Source organism: Corvus brachyrhynchos, unplaced genomic scaffold (genome assembly GCF_000691975.1).
Source record: "Corvus brachyrhynchos isolate BGI_N302 unplaced genomic scaffold, ASM69197v1 scaffold115, whole genome shotgun sequence".
Taxonomy (NCBI): Eukaryota; Metazoa; Chordata; class Aves; order Passeriformes; family Corvidae; genus Corvus; species Corvus brachyrhynchos.
The window spans coordinates 4,758,774-4,770,322 of record NW_008239553.1 but is presented as its reverse complement, the minus strand read 5'-3'; the positions used below and the strand labels follow the sequence as shown (position 1 = coordinate 4,770,322).

Below are 11,549 nucleotides of genomic sequence, written 5' to 3'. Positions count from 1 at the left end.
TCGATTGGTTCCACCGCCCAGGAGCCTCGCAGGATTGGTAGGAGACGGGGCCTCTGCTCCCGCCCCCACTGACGTCATATGAGCCCATTCATAAAATGCTCAGGCTCCGCCTCGCACTCGAATATGTCCCTCGGTTCCCCTCCCCCCAGCCCCGCACTGCGCTCGCCCACGGAACCGCGCCGCGATCGCCGCTCCACGGGGCCGCAGGGACCCCTGGGCACAGGGAACCCGCACCGGGGAAAGTCCATCCCGGGGAAAGCGGGGCTTGGCACCACAGCCCAGCTGCCCCTGCACCCCACGCACCGCGGGACTGGCGGCGCTCTCCCGTCTGACCGGCCTCGATCTGCCTTCCCCGACAAGATCCAGGGTCAACGGGGGCTTCCTAAAATATTTGCCCTGAGCTGACCACTTGTGCCATGGCTGGACTTTCCCGGCCCTGTCGCCCTTCACTTGCCCGTTTGACACGACCTCTCTCCCAGAGCCCCACACACGATGGGTTAGGAACGCCGGGATTTGGGAGGAGTGTAAGGAGATACCTCTGAAACGACACACACACCCACCCCGTCTGTGGCTCCTTCCATGGTGGCGAAGGGCACAAAGCTCCGCTGCTTCTGTCCCACCTCCAGCCACCTGCTAGGGCCATGCCACCCGTACCTCACATGCGGGCCCGGATTTTTCCCTCCCTCCCAGGAGGGAGCCTGGGGCGGAGAGGAGGTGGGGCGGTGTAGGCTGTGGGAGGCTGAAGCCCTGAAATAGCTCATGCTTGAGATGTATTGCCTCAACAGGCTGAAACGGCGGGAGGGGCCCAGGAACATGGAAAATCGGTGGCAATTTGGTGTAAAGTGTGGGTCAGTTCAAATGTTAGAGAAGACCAGCTGAGGTGGAGGGGACTGATGTTTTTAAAGGGAGCCTCTTGCAACTTTCAGTGCCAACATTTTTTTCTAGAAAACAAGCCTTTTATACAATTTGTTTGACAATGACCTTAGTTCAAACAGTAGGAAACCTTCTCTAGATGAGGTTTTTTGGAGATCCACATCCATCTGAGCTGTTAAAAACATGTAGCATAGGCGGTAGTCTCAGTGTTGCCTTTCCTTTCTCTCCTGGACTGGCAAATACGTCATACCCAAATCCAGCCACCACTGCTGAAGATCTCCAAGCTGTACCAGCTGCCAGGCTGCAGCCATGTTTCCCTCATCCACTCCTTTGTGTTACTCGCCACACACCATGTCGATGGCAGATGCAGCCTCCAGGAGCCTAATCTGCCAAACCCTGGCACACCTCAGGCCTGGCTTCCTTTTGCAGATCCACTCCTGCAGACCGCTTCTTGTAAACTGAATGGATTTACAAGTGCTCTACAATTTCTCCTTCCTCACCCCATTCCACATTTCCCAACCTTTGCCTGCTTCAGAGCTTGGAAAGAGCTCATGTAAGGCGCCACCTTAATTATAACAGGTAAGCAATACCCTGAGTGTTTCACCTTGAGGCCACAACCTGACCATGGTGCCATTTGAGTGCAGTTACAAGCACTACTGTCACCTCGAAGCTCTCATTTACAAACAAGATGCATTTGCATGACATCAACTACCTGATGCAAAGAACTGTGCGTTCTCAGATACCCGAGGTTGCACTTTATGACTTTTCATCTATGGTAAGGGGAACAAGACCAAAGAAATTAATAAAAAATTTGCTGTGATAGGTTTATCCCTTTTATTAGTTTAATAAAAATAAATGTTTGTTACATTTCCTGTTATTAAATACATATACACAAAATAGTTTTTCACTCAAAAATACATAATTAATAGAAATCAAAGGCTTCTGTTCATAATCTACTTGTGGAAAACAATTAAATTCATATTGAGAGTCAAATTTCCTTGGATTCAATAATACACTGTCTGCAGTCATGTCAGTTAAAGGCATGAAACTATCATACACTTTGCAATGAAAAATTAGTCAAGTCCCTGTCTTATTGGCTGACCTATAACTTTACAGTTGATTTTTAAAAATTAATCTTTATCATAAGCATGTATCAGACCTAATAGGAGGCCAGATGTCACAGGATTTGGCTCTATTTCACAACAGGAAACATCCATCCTTCCATTCCCATGGTAAATGAGTTAATTTTTTTTCTTTTGTTTGTCAGTCACTCATGAGGATCCAGCTCTCACCAAATTTTCTTCCTGCATTTTTCCCAAGAGAGCCCACCTGTTGCTTACTGGACACCATTTTTAGAGTAGTGCGATATGCTAGGGCTAACTCCTGCACTCATCACACAAGGAAAATCCTCATAGGCCTCACCAAGTGTGTAGTTGACCTAACACCCTCCAAAGACAGGACTTCAATTACAAATAAGTGCAAAATACTGGAGTAAGTTTCCTCTTGTTCCATACCAGCCTTTCCTTAATTTGTAAACCTATTTTACTCTGCATAGAGAATCCTGGCACTTTTGCATAAACACTTGCGTGTTGGAAAGAAACTACTGTTACAGCAAATGAAAAGAACAGAGGTAATGAGAGGCAGGTTGAGTGCCACTCCTCATTGGGACCACAGTGCAATTGTAAATTATTAGAATGAACGTGCTTGCTGTGGCTACATCACACTATTTTCTTCTAGCGGCTGTCAAGGCAGTTCTCAACTGTTCCATTTTTGCAGAATAAATGACTCACTACTGATCCTCACTCTTTTGTCTTCCAGAGGACAGGTGGATATGGCACAAGCATCTGGAAAAAGAAAAGGTAGAAAAGAGACCTACTACAAGTCATAGACAACACAAGAGCTGAAGCAAAGGATGGAAGGTAACAGTATGGTCACCCGAGTCACCAAGTATTGACAACAGAAGTGGACTGGGCAGCTGGACAGTTCATGTAGAGGTTGGAGGAAAGGAGATGAGTGTTGGGCAACCTGCTGAAGGGAGCAGGCAACTTCCTACTGGACATTCATGTAAGCTGCACTGCAGCTACCAAGGGGATGCTGCCAATTACAAATGGGTCAGATATTGGGAAGTAAGTACGTGGGTGCTATGAAAGATTTATTGTCTTTGTCAGAGTCTACCCATCTTTTATTATAACATCTCCTGCCCACTGCACTGCAGCTGTGCTGCTCCTGAGACCTCTTGTCTGAACAACCTTCTTGTTGTGGGTCAGGACAGAACCTGCCCCACTGTTCTCTCAGGGGGACTGATAAACCCCTTGACAGAGAAGCACAGACATAGCAAGGCAGTCCTCTAGTTTTCTGTGTTAAAAAAATAATACTGGTTATTCAACAGTGTTGCTATTTTTTATCCTACTCGGCTCGGAGAGAAAGGCAGTCCTCTGAGAGGCTTACAGTCTACATTTAGAAGAAGATGAGTCACAGGCAGGGAAAGGGACTCACTGGAAGGGAAAGAATTATACAAAGGTCAAGTGAGGGGTTTTGGATCTCTTGCTTATGGGCATCACACATTCCTGAGCAACAGGCATAACCTCCTTTCCAGGGTTAATCCCAGTATTCTCATGAGCTTTGCAGGTCTGTTCCCATTTGCCGTAAACTGCTGCAAATCCCAAAGGAGCACCCAGTCGGCTGAGCTGATGGAACAGACAGACATTTTGAGTATACTCACACATCAACATGCATACCCATGTATATGAAGATACCTTGCCAAGGCCCCAGAGATCCCTATTTCCACAGCCTCTTTCATCAGTTCAGGCGTGTAGTCAGTTCCAGATGACTGCAGATGCAATCTGGGTCAGGGCAGTGATGCAAGCCTCAGTCAACCCACAGCTTGGCTACATTGCTCCATCATATGGATCGTGGCCAAGCTGTACAGCAGATCACAAGAGAGACGAAAGAGAAGTCTTTAGCAAAGCTAAAGGAATAGAGACCTGCATGACTAAAAAATGCAACAATAAGGAATAAAAAATAAGGATATAGAACTACACAGAGGATGACATCAAAAAGGAGACAAAGAAAACAAAAATATAGCACAGGAGCAATAAAACACAATGAATAGGTGATAAAAGAGCACCCAATAAGAAGAAACATTCAATTTTTATTATGAAGCTTTTCTATGACATTGCTGCCACAAGTACCTCACAAGCAGTCACGCATCTCAGTGAAACCAAGTTCCCCTGTCTCACACACACATCCTCCCTCCTGCCCTGCTCTCTCGGTACCTGAGGAAAACTCCTCTCACTACAAGCCCACAGGTGAGAACCAAGACAGTCACTCACTGTCCCCACAGTGAGACCTGTGGCTTGGGGGTCTCAGCACTCGGGAGGCCCCAGCACTGGGATCCACTCCTCATCCCAGCCTGCCCAATGCAGCCAGAAGTGCCGTCTGCTCTGCAGCAACCCTGAGAGAGGGAAGGGGGACTCCTGGTTATCTGTGATGTGTCACATTTTTTCCTGCCACTGAGCAGTGTAGTCATTTGTTTCATTAAATGGCATTCTTGTACCCAGCACTAATTTTATCCCTTTACAAATATGTTTTTCACTCTAGCAACTCAAGAGCAGCTCTCCCCCCGTACAGTCATTCTGCTCTCATGTCTCTCTCACCATTACTCACCCTTATTGCAGTGAGGCCAGATTCAATAAAGGGCCTGGCTGCTGTGGTGCTGAGCACTGCAGTGTGTCTTTGCCTAAATCCACAGCCCCAAATTATGACACCCTGTCCCAGTGCACACTGAAGGCAAAAATTAGAATACCTAAGAATGTAATCTTCATTGTCCATCTGTTAAGATCCCTACAAGAACCATTCAGACATGCCAACAAATCTCTCAAGACACCTCATCAACTGTTGAGTTGATTGTAATGCTGGGGTGAGGCAAGATACCTTGTGTGGAATTCCAGATCCTCAGCCTTTCCTTAGGCACCTACTCCATCTCCATGCAGAGGTCATAGTACCCCTTTGAGTCCATACACTGTCTAGCACTCACCCAAGAATTCAGGTTTCCCTCCTCTGCCTGAAAGAGCAGTAAAGTGCTTTAACAGCATGGCACAGGTGTGCTGGGTGAGGTGATTTTGGTTGCAGCTGTTGCACAGCACACAGAAACATTGTATCATAGAACCATAGAATGGCCTGGGTTGGAAGGGACCTTAAAGATCATCTACTTTCAACTCTCTTGCCATGGGCAAGGATGCCTTTCACAAGGCCAGGTTTCTCAGAGCCCCATCCAAGATGGCCTTAAACCCTCACAGGGATGGGGTATCCACAGCTTGCCTGGGCAACCTGTTTCAGTGCCTCACCACCCTCAGTAAAGAATTTATTCTCGGTAACTGTTTTTCTTTCAGCTGTAATGATGGGAGGGAAAGCCACTGGGACTGGAGGGGCTAGGGCAGACATTCTCAGCCCCATCCTGTGCACACATCTTAAGCATGTGTTAAAGTGGTGTATTTGGGCAATTCTGGAAGCAGGTATTTATGTAACCCTCCTCCCTCCTGGCAAGCTACACATGAAGCAGGTGCTGGGGGATCCATGGTTCAGACTTGGGCCTTGCCAGCTGGCTCTTGCTGTCAGCTCCTACAGTACAGGACTCCTGTGGGCCTAGCATAAGGCACCTCGAGCTGATCGGCCCTGCTCTGCAGAGCTTCAGGAGCAAAGGAGCCAGAGAACAGCAGGCTGAGAGAAAGGGATGGAACTGGTAACATTAAGTGCCATAATAAATAACCAACTAAGCACTAATTTTGACTGATGTGTCACTCATCTGCAATTGCACACTTTTGAGCATAGTTTCTATGAGAAGGGCAGAAACCTGCAAACACAAGGCAGCTGTGGAACACAAGTCTTAGCTTTGAAACCGAGTCATTTGGGCATTTTAAGTTACCACACTGTGTAACAGCTATACACTCCTTGTTTCCCAAATAAACCCCGGGCATCAGCAACCTGTCCTGCTTCAGGGAATAAAGTCCCAAATTTCTCAACAACAAAACACTCCAGGCAAATGTAGCAATGGAAGACAAACAGAGCCTAAAGCCAAACAGCAGCTGGCATATCAACTAGTTGAGTCTGTAGATTGCAAATTTAACGTGCGATGCAGGTGTTTGCAGCTCTTTATGAGAAGCTCTGCTCAGTTTCCCTTACAAACAGGAAAAAATACAAATGACACTACAGACTTCTAATACTTGATACAGGGAATTTTCACTTTTACCTACTATGGATTGACAAGTGTAAAATCCTGTAAAATCTCAAAATTCCTCTTTTTGTTGCCACTCCCTATTTAGAGTTTTCAGAAGTGATTGCAATGGGGAGCTCCAGATCCTCTCATTGTGCAAACCAAGGAAAGGCTTAGTAGGACATGCATGCAAAGTGAGGGCTGGGTTTTATAATCACCAGCAACATTGGAAATCAAGTACTACTCAAAAAAAAAATTCTAATAGTTGTGCATGCAGCAAATCCAAGTGAAGCATGTTTTTACTTGAGAAATAATATGGCAACAGATTAACCTTTTTCCATCCTACAACCCACTGAAATATATTGATTTTGAGCTGAAAATATCATCTGTAGAAATGAAATGCTGTGTACTCATTAATTCTTGATGTCTCTTTTGCCTAGTTTTGTACCTGTAGAAAAGGGATACAGATACTTGTCCACATAAAATGAACAAAGTTCAGGAATGAATGTCCTTCACACCACTGCTAACACTCAGTGTCATCTTGCATGATACATTCACTTTCAGACCCAGATGATGGACTACATTTGCTAATAAATCTCTCCCTTCTCATCCTTTTTAAAAAATCTGTAGTCCTTAAGTGTCTCCTTAAAGATCCACATGCCAGACACTTCAGGTGCCCCTGCCAAAAGCCAGTACTTGTAGAAGACTTTGTCTTGGCCACTCCCAGTATTTCACAAACATGAATGCCATTTTGAATGCTTATTAAGCACAATGTATCATTCCTAGAGGAAATGTGAGGGCAGAAGGCAGCTAGGACCCTAGCAGGGACAGAAGGTGAGAGCAAAAAAAAGGATCTCAGATTGCTATCTATCTTTAAAACCCAATTATGCATCTGTATATTTTTCATCACATTATCCATACTTCTTTAAGATGTTTGGCTTGCAGACTTCCTAAAGAGTTCTGCCATTATAGTTTCAATGATGAAAGCTGCCATTTCAAAACCACCATTGTTTAAAAACAAAGTAGGACCAAAGACACCATAATAATGTTTCCACCCAGAAAGCCATCTATTCAAGGTGTGTAAAACGCTATCCCCCTCTGGAGACTTCAACGGAAATCTGAAGATTTACAGCAGCAATGGCCTGGCTCCAAAGTATTCCAACAAAAAAATAACGAAAACCAACCCAAAACCCATTGCTGCAGGCTGCAGTGAACCCTCCCTTCTTGACTCTACTGCTACCAAACCAAGCCCTGGCACACTTTGATTTTGTTCAGTGTGTAGGTTCCCAGTCCATCCCAGTACATACTGATCCTCTGTTACTTCTACTCATCAGCCAGCACCTGCAGCAAAGCAGGTGTATGTTTATATATACATGTGTATGAGCATATACGTGTACACATTTCCTCCAGACTTGGTTACATAAAACCAGCCAAAGAATGGATTTGGCCTACTCTTAGTGACAGCAGTTAACACCTTAATTTTGTTTAATACTAAAATATGAGCTGTTTTGCTTTTGTTATTGAGTCACACAATGTCATTATCAGTTTTATCACATGAATGCTGCTCACTTCCATGACTTTGCTCCCCCAATCAGTGTTATTTCAAAAGGCAAAAATACAGCACAAGAGGACTAGAAACAAGTGGCACCAGTGGAAGTGCCTTTTTTTATGGCAGAAAGCCTTGTAGGATGACACGGTCAAATCAGGTCAGAAAATTTTCCTTTGCTGAAGGCCTAACACAGTGTTCCTACCATTTCAACGGGAAGTCCACGACCTCCTTCCAATTCAAAAAGGTCAAAAAAAGAACAAGAGAAAGAACCTGCTATGAATAGGAATTATTCTCCTTAAAGAATCAGACTCATGATGGAAGAGGAAAATAGTTTTCAGGAATCTGGGTTAAATAACAACCGAGTATGTTTCATTCCACACTCATACCATCACTTCATGGTAACACTTCTGCCCTATAAGCTTCAAGATAAATGTCTGTAGCTCAAATCCCACTTTAAAGAAAAAAAGTACAAGTAACCATTTAGAAATAATACATTTTTTTTGTCTTCTTCCTAGTCTTTCGTACTGTCTCATACTACATGAGCCTTCCATTTTCATGACTTGTTCACCTCTAGGCATATGAAGGAAGTTTAATTCTTATAATCCATTCACTTCTTTGCTTCAGCAACTACTCAAAGTGCCACTGCTAGCACTTAATGCATAAATTGATGATTGGATTGATTCTACCACTTTGTTTTCTGTTGACTACTGAACAGGAAGTTACCCCCTTAAAACATATTATTTCCCTTTGAATAACCTGCTACAGCTGTGGACTGAAAAATAAAATTAAAATGGATGACTGAGTAATGATTGCTTAACTCTCTGCCCTGTGGAGATTTCCCAAAAGCCAAAAAGCCAAGTAAAAATCTAAACTGTCTGCCTTGAGGACAGCAGCCTTGCTGAAAAGCAATGTTCTTTAATCTTTAGGTTCTTCTGCTAATTCCTCAGTACTGCACTAAGTGCTGTATGTAAAAACTATGCCATTCAAAAGGCAGGAAAAAAAGACACAAGGTCTCAGGTAACATCCCAAGGAAGCGGATTATACATACATTTTAGAATGCAACATTGCCTTGGCCTAGATGGCTAAAAACTTACCTAAAAATTGTTCCATGAAGACTCCTACAAGTAACCCATCCAGGCACAAGAACTCAGGTAGCACTGCATGAATTCACCTTCAGCCATAGTGTCCAAACCAAACACACAGTTCGTTCGCGGCAAACACAACCAAACTACTCTGTTGCTATTAAGGGGCATATTAAAAGGAAATTAGTAAGACAAAAAACAGCAGCACTTTAAAAATGTAAATGAACATATCCATCTCAGAATCCATTTTACTGATACACAACAATGCAGTATTATGCAAGGGGATATCCAGGGCTCCTGATTCATATTCCCCACTACTATGCAGAACTCAACACTGATGTGCTTTCCTGGATATATCAAACTTCCCTTTAAAAGAAATTTATACTTCTTTCTCATTTGAAACTGCTCCAGAATATCGTTAGTCTGATAGTTAAGAGCTCTTCCTGCAATTTCCAGCAAAGTCTACCCATTATCCCTTTTACACACATTTGTTTTGCTCTAATCTTGAGCTCATATAATTATTTTCCTTCCTTATATAACAGTGTAATTGTCACTTCTGTGTCTTTCTGTTAAGCCTCTCTATTCCTCTTAACATCCATGTGGTCCTTTTCTGCATCTCTTCCATCCATCTGTTTGAACCCATTTATCTGAATGTGGGTGATAGTTGGGCTCCAGATAAGGTCTTACTAATGCCATATACTTTGACAGTAATATTATCTATACATCCAGGAAATCCATCCCTTAACACTTTCTTAAAAATTTTACTTTCTCAACCATGTCACATGCTATCATTCTGCTGATACTGACTATTACACCAACTACCAACCTGTCACTGAAGCGATGAACTCTTCTAGAAAAATTGTGATCAGTTTCTATTCACATCACTAAATCTCATCTAATTCTATTAATCTCAGTTTTGACTCATCTTGTCAGCACATGGATATTCTAATCCTCCTCTCTATCAATACAGTCCACCGGTTTTGTGTCATAAGATTTTATGACACTAGTGTCACTAAGGAAAGAATTCCAATAGTCTTCGGAAACTCCAGTTTGCAGCCTTCTTTCCAGCAGCACAGTCTCTCTCCACCTACTATCTGTCAGTTCATTCCAAAGTCACCTTACAGTGCAATTAATCCAAATTTTCTCCATTTTACATGATTTCCTCACATGGTACACTATCAAAGTTTCCTCACAATGAAACATAAGGTAAAGAGATAGTCTTGCACAGTCTTTTTTTACTAAAACTGTACTGCATTTCATCCCACCTTTAATTCCTCTGTGATCTTATTTTGGCCTTCAAAAATTGTCCTACTGTTAAGTGTACAAGGGCTGCCAGATTAGATAATCTCTATTATTAATCTTGTCTTTCCTTTGGGTACCCTCAACTATTTGACCCCTTTACCTCTAGCTTCCACTGCTAATACAGTACAGTATTTGCAGGTAGATTATACATTTTTGGAAAGGGGATGTATTATTTTTCTTGTGCTAAAGCACAATCGCAGTGCTAATGCATTGCCACTAGAGTAAGAAAACAGAATCCAGGAAAACCTACTATTGCAAAACTGGAAAAGCACTGCTTAGAATGGGAACAGAGTAGGCCATACACTAGTAAGTTTAAAGCACATTACAATAGATTACTCATATTTTCCTTGCCTTGACCTTTTCTGTTTCATTTTGTTCTGAACTTGCTGATTTTGTATCTCAAGCCATCTTCAACAGCTTCACGCTGCAAGTCCAAACCACCAGGGGTTATAAAGCTGGCACTTAAGGCATTTATCCCTTTTCTGTGGCTACCCAGCATTTTCTTTTACATGCAAAACAACATTTTTTTCTTCACTAGAACAATACCTTCCCTTGGAAAAACCCATATATTTCACTTCTTTGTTTTCTTTCTTCTGAGAACCATCTATGTGTACTTTAAGAACTGCATTTCAGGTGATACCACTGGCAAAATCTGATATGCTTTCTAACACAAAAACTGTTTGTAGAGCTCCTCACATACCTCTCGAAGAAAATGAGCAACAGAAAACAAGCCTACTACGGCATATTTCCTTTTTTGTTGTTGTTTGACTGCAACAGTGTAATTTTCTTTGCACTTTATTTATTAGTTAACTAATAAATTAGTCTTCTTCTGAATCTCAAGAGGATTACTATTAGCAAGGAAAATAACCTAACAAGAATCTTTCCATTCCCAAGAGAAGTTTAAGCATGCTCAGCCCCAAGTTCAGATGACGGCGGATGCATGACACCACTGTCTTTCAAGATCTGCTTCCAAAACGTAAGGAGGAAAAGATAAAAACACAAACAAAATTTACTAAATTCACTTCAGACCTATTTATTATTTGTCATTCCTTTGATACACGGAGCATATTATCTCTAGTTAATTAACAAGTGACTTTAAAACATCAGAAGGTTTAACAAGAGCTGACTTTGCACTATTGGCATAAATTAAATTAACACGTAGTACATTTCATCCTTTCTCTTTCCTCCCCGCTTTGTCCGGAGAAAAAAACACCCCTCTATCAGGTAAACTAGGAAGTCCTGTTTGCTTCCTGGGCTTGCCCCGTAACTTCAAAGCACTTCAGCATCTTCACGCATCGTAATTCCTCCACTTCACACTTTAAAACTCAAAGAAAAAAACCCGCAACTTGCAGATAAACGCATTCGATCCCGTGCTGCCACGTGCCAACCTTTGCTATCCGCGCAAGCTGAGCGGCGGAGGCCGCAGGAAGGCATCTATCTGCTCTCGGGTTCGGTGCAGAGCTCAGCACAAAGTGGAAGCAAAGCTCCGCACACGCAGTGAGCCTGTGAGCCGCTGTCGCTCCGGGGCCCC

General features: G+C 43.1%; 1 protein-coding gene and 1 long non-coding RNA gene across 2 annotated transcripts in view; both read right to left on the bottom strand.

The window, feature by feature from the left end:
• The window catches only part of HSD17B12 (hydroxysteroid 17-beta dehydrogenase 12), a gene marked incomplete at its 5' end in the record, with an annotated part of 113,956 nt that overhangs the window by 85,358 nt on the left and 17,049 nt on the right, over positions 1-11,549 (bottom strand). The gene's annotated exons all lie outside the window — the stretch shown is intronic.
• Positions 1,689-11,543, bottom strand: LOC108448550. The gene is made up of 3 exons (XR_001864473.1): positions 8,729-11,543; positions 3,630-3,794; positions 1,689-2,717 (listed from the first exon to the last, which is right to left on the bottom strand). It is a non-coding gene; the product is annotated as an uncharacterized LOC108448550 (long non-coding RNA).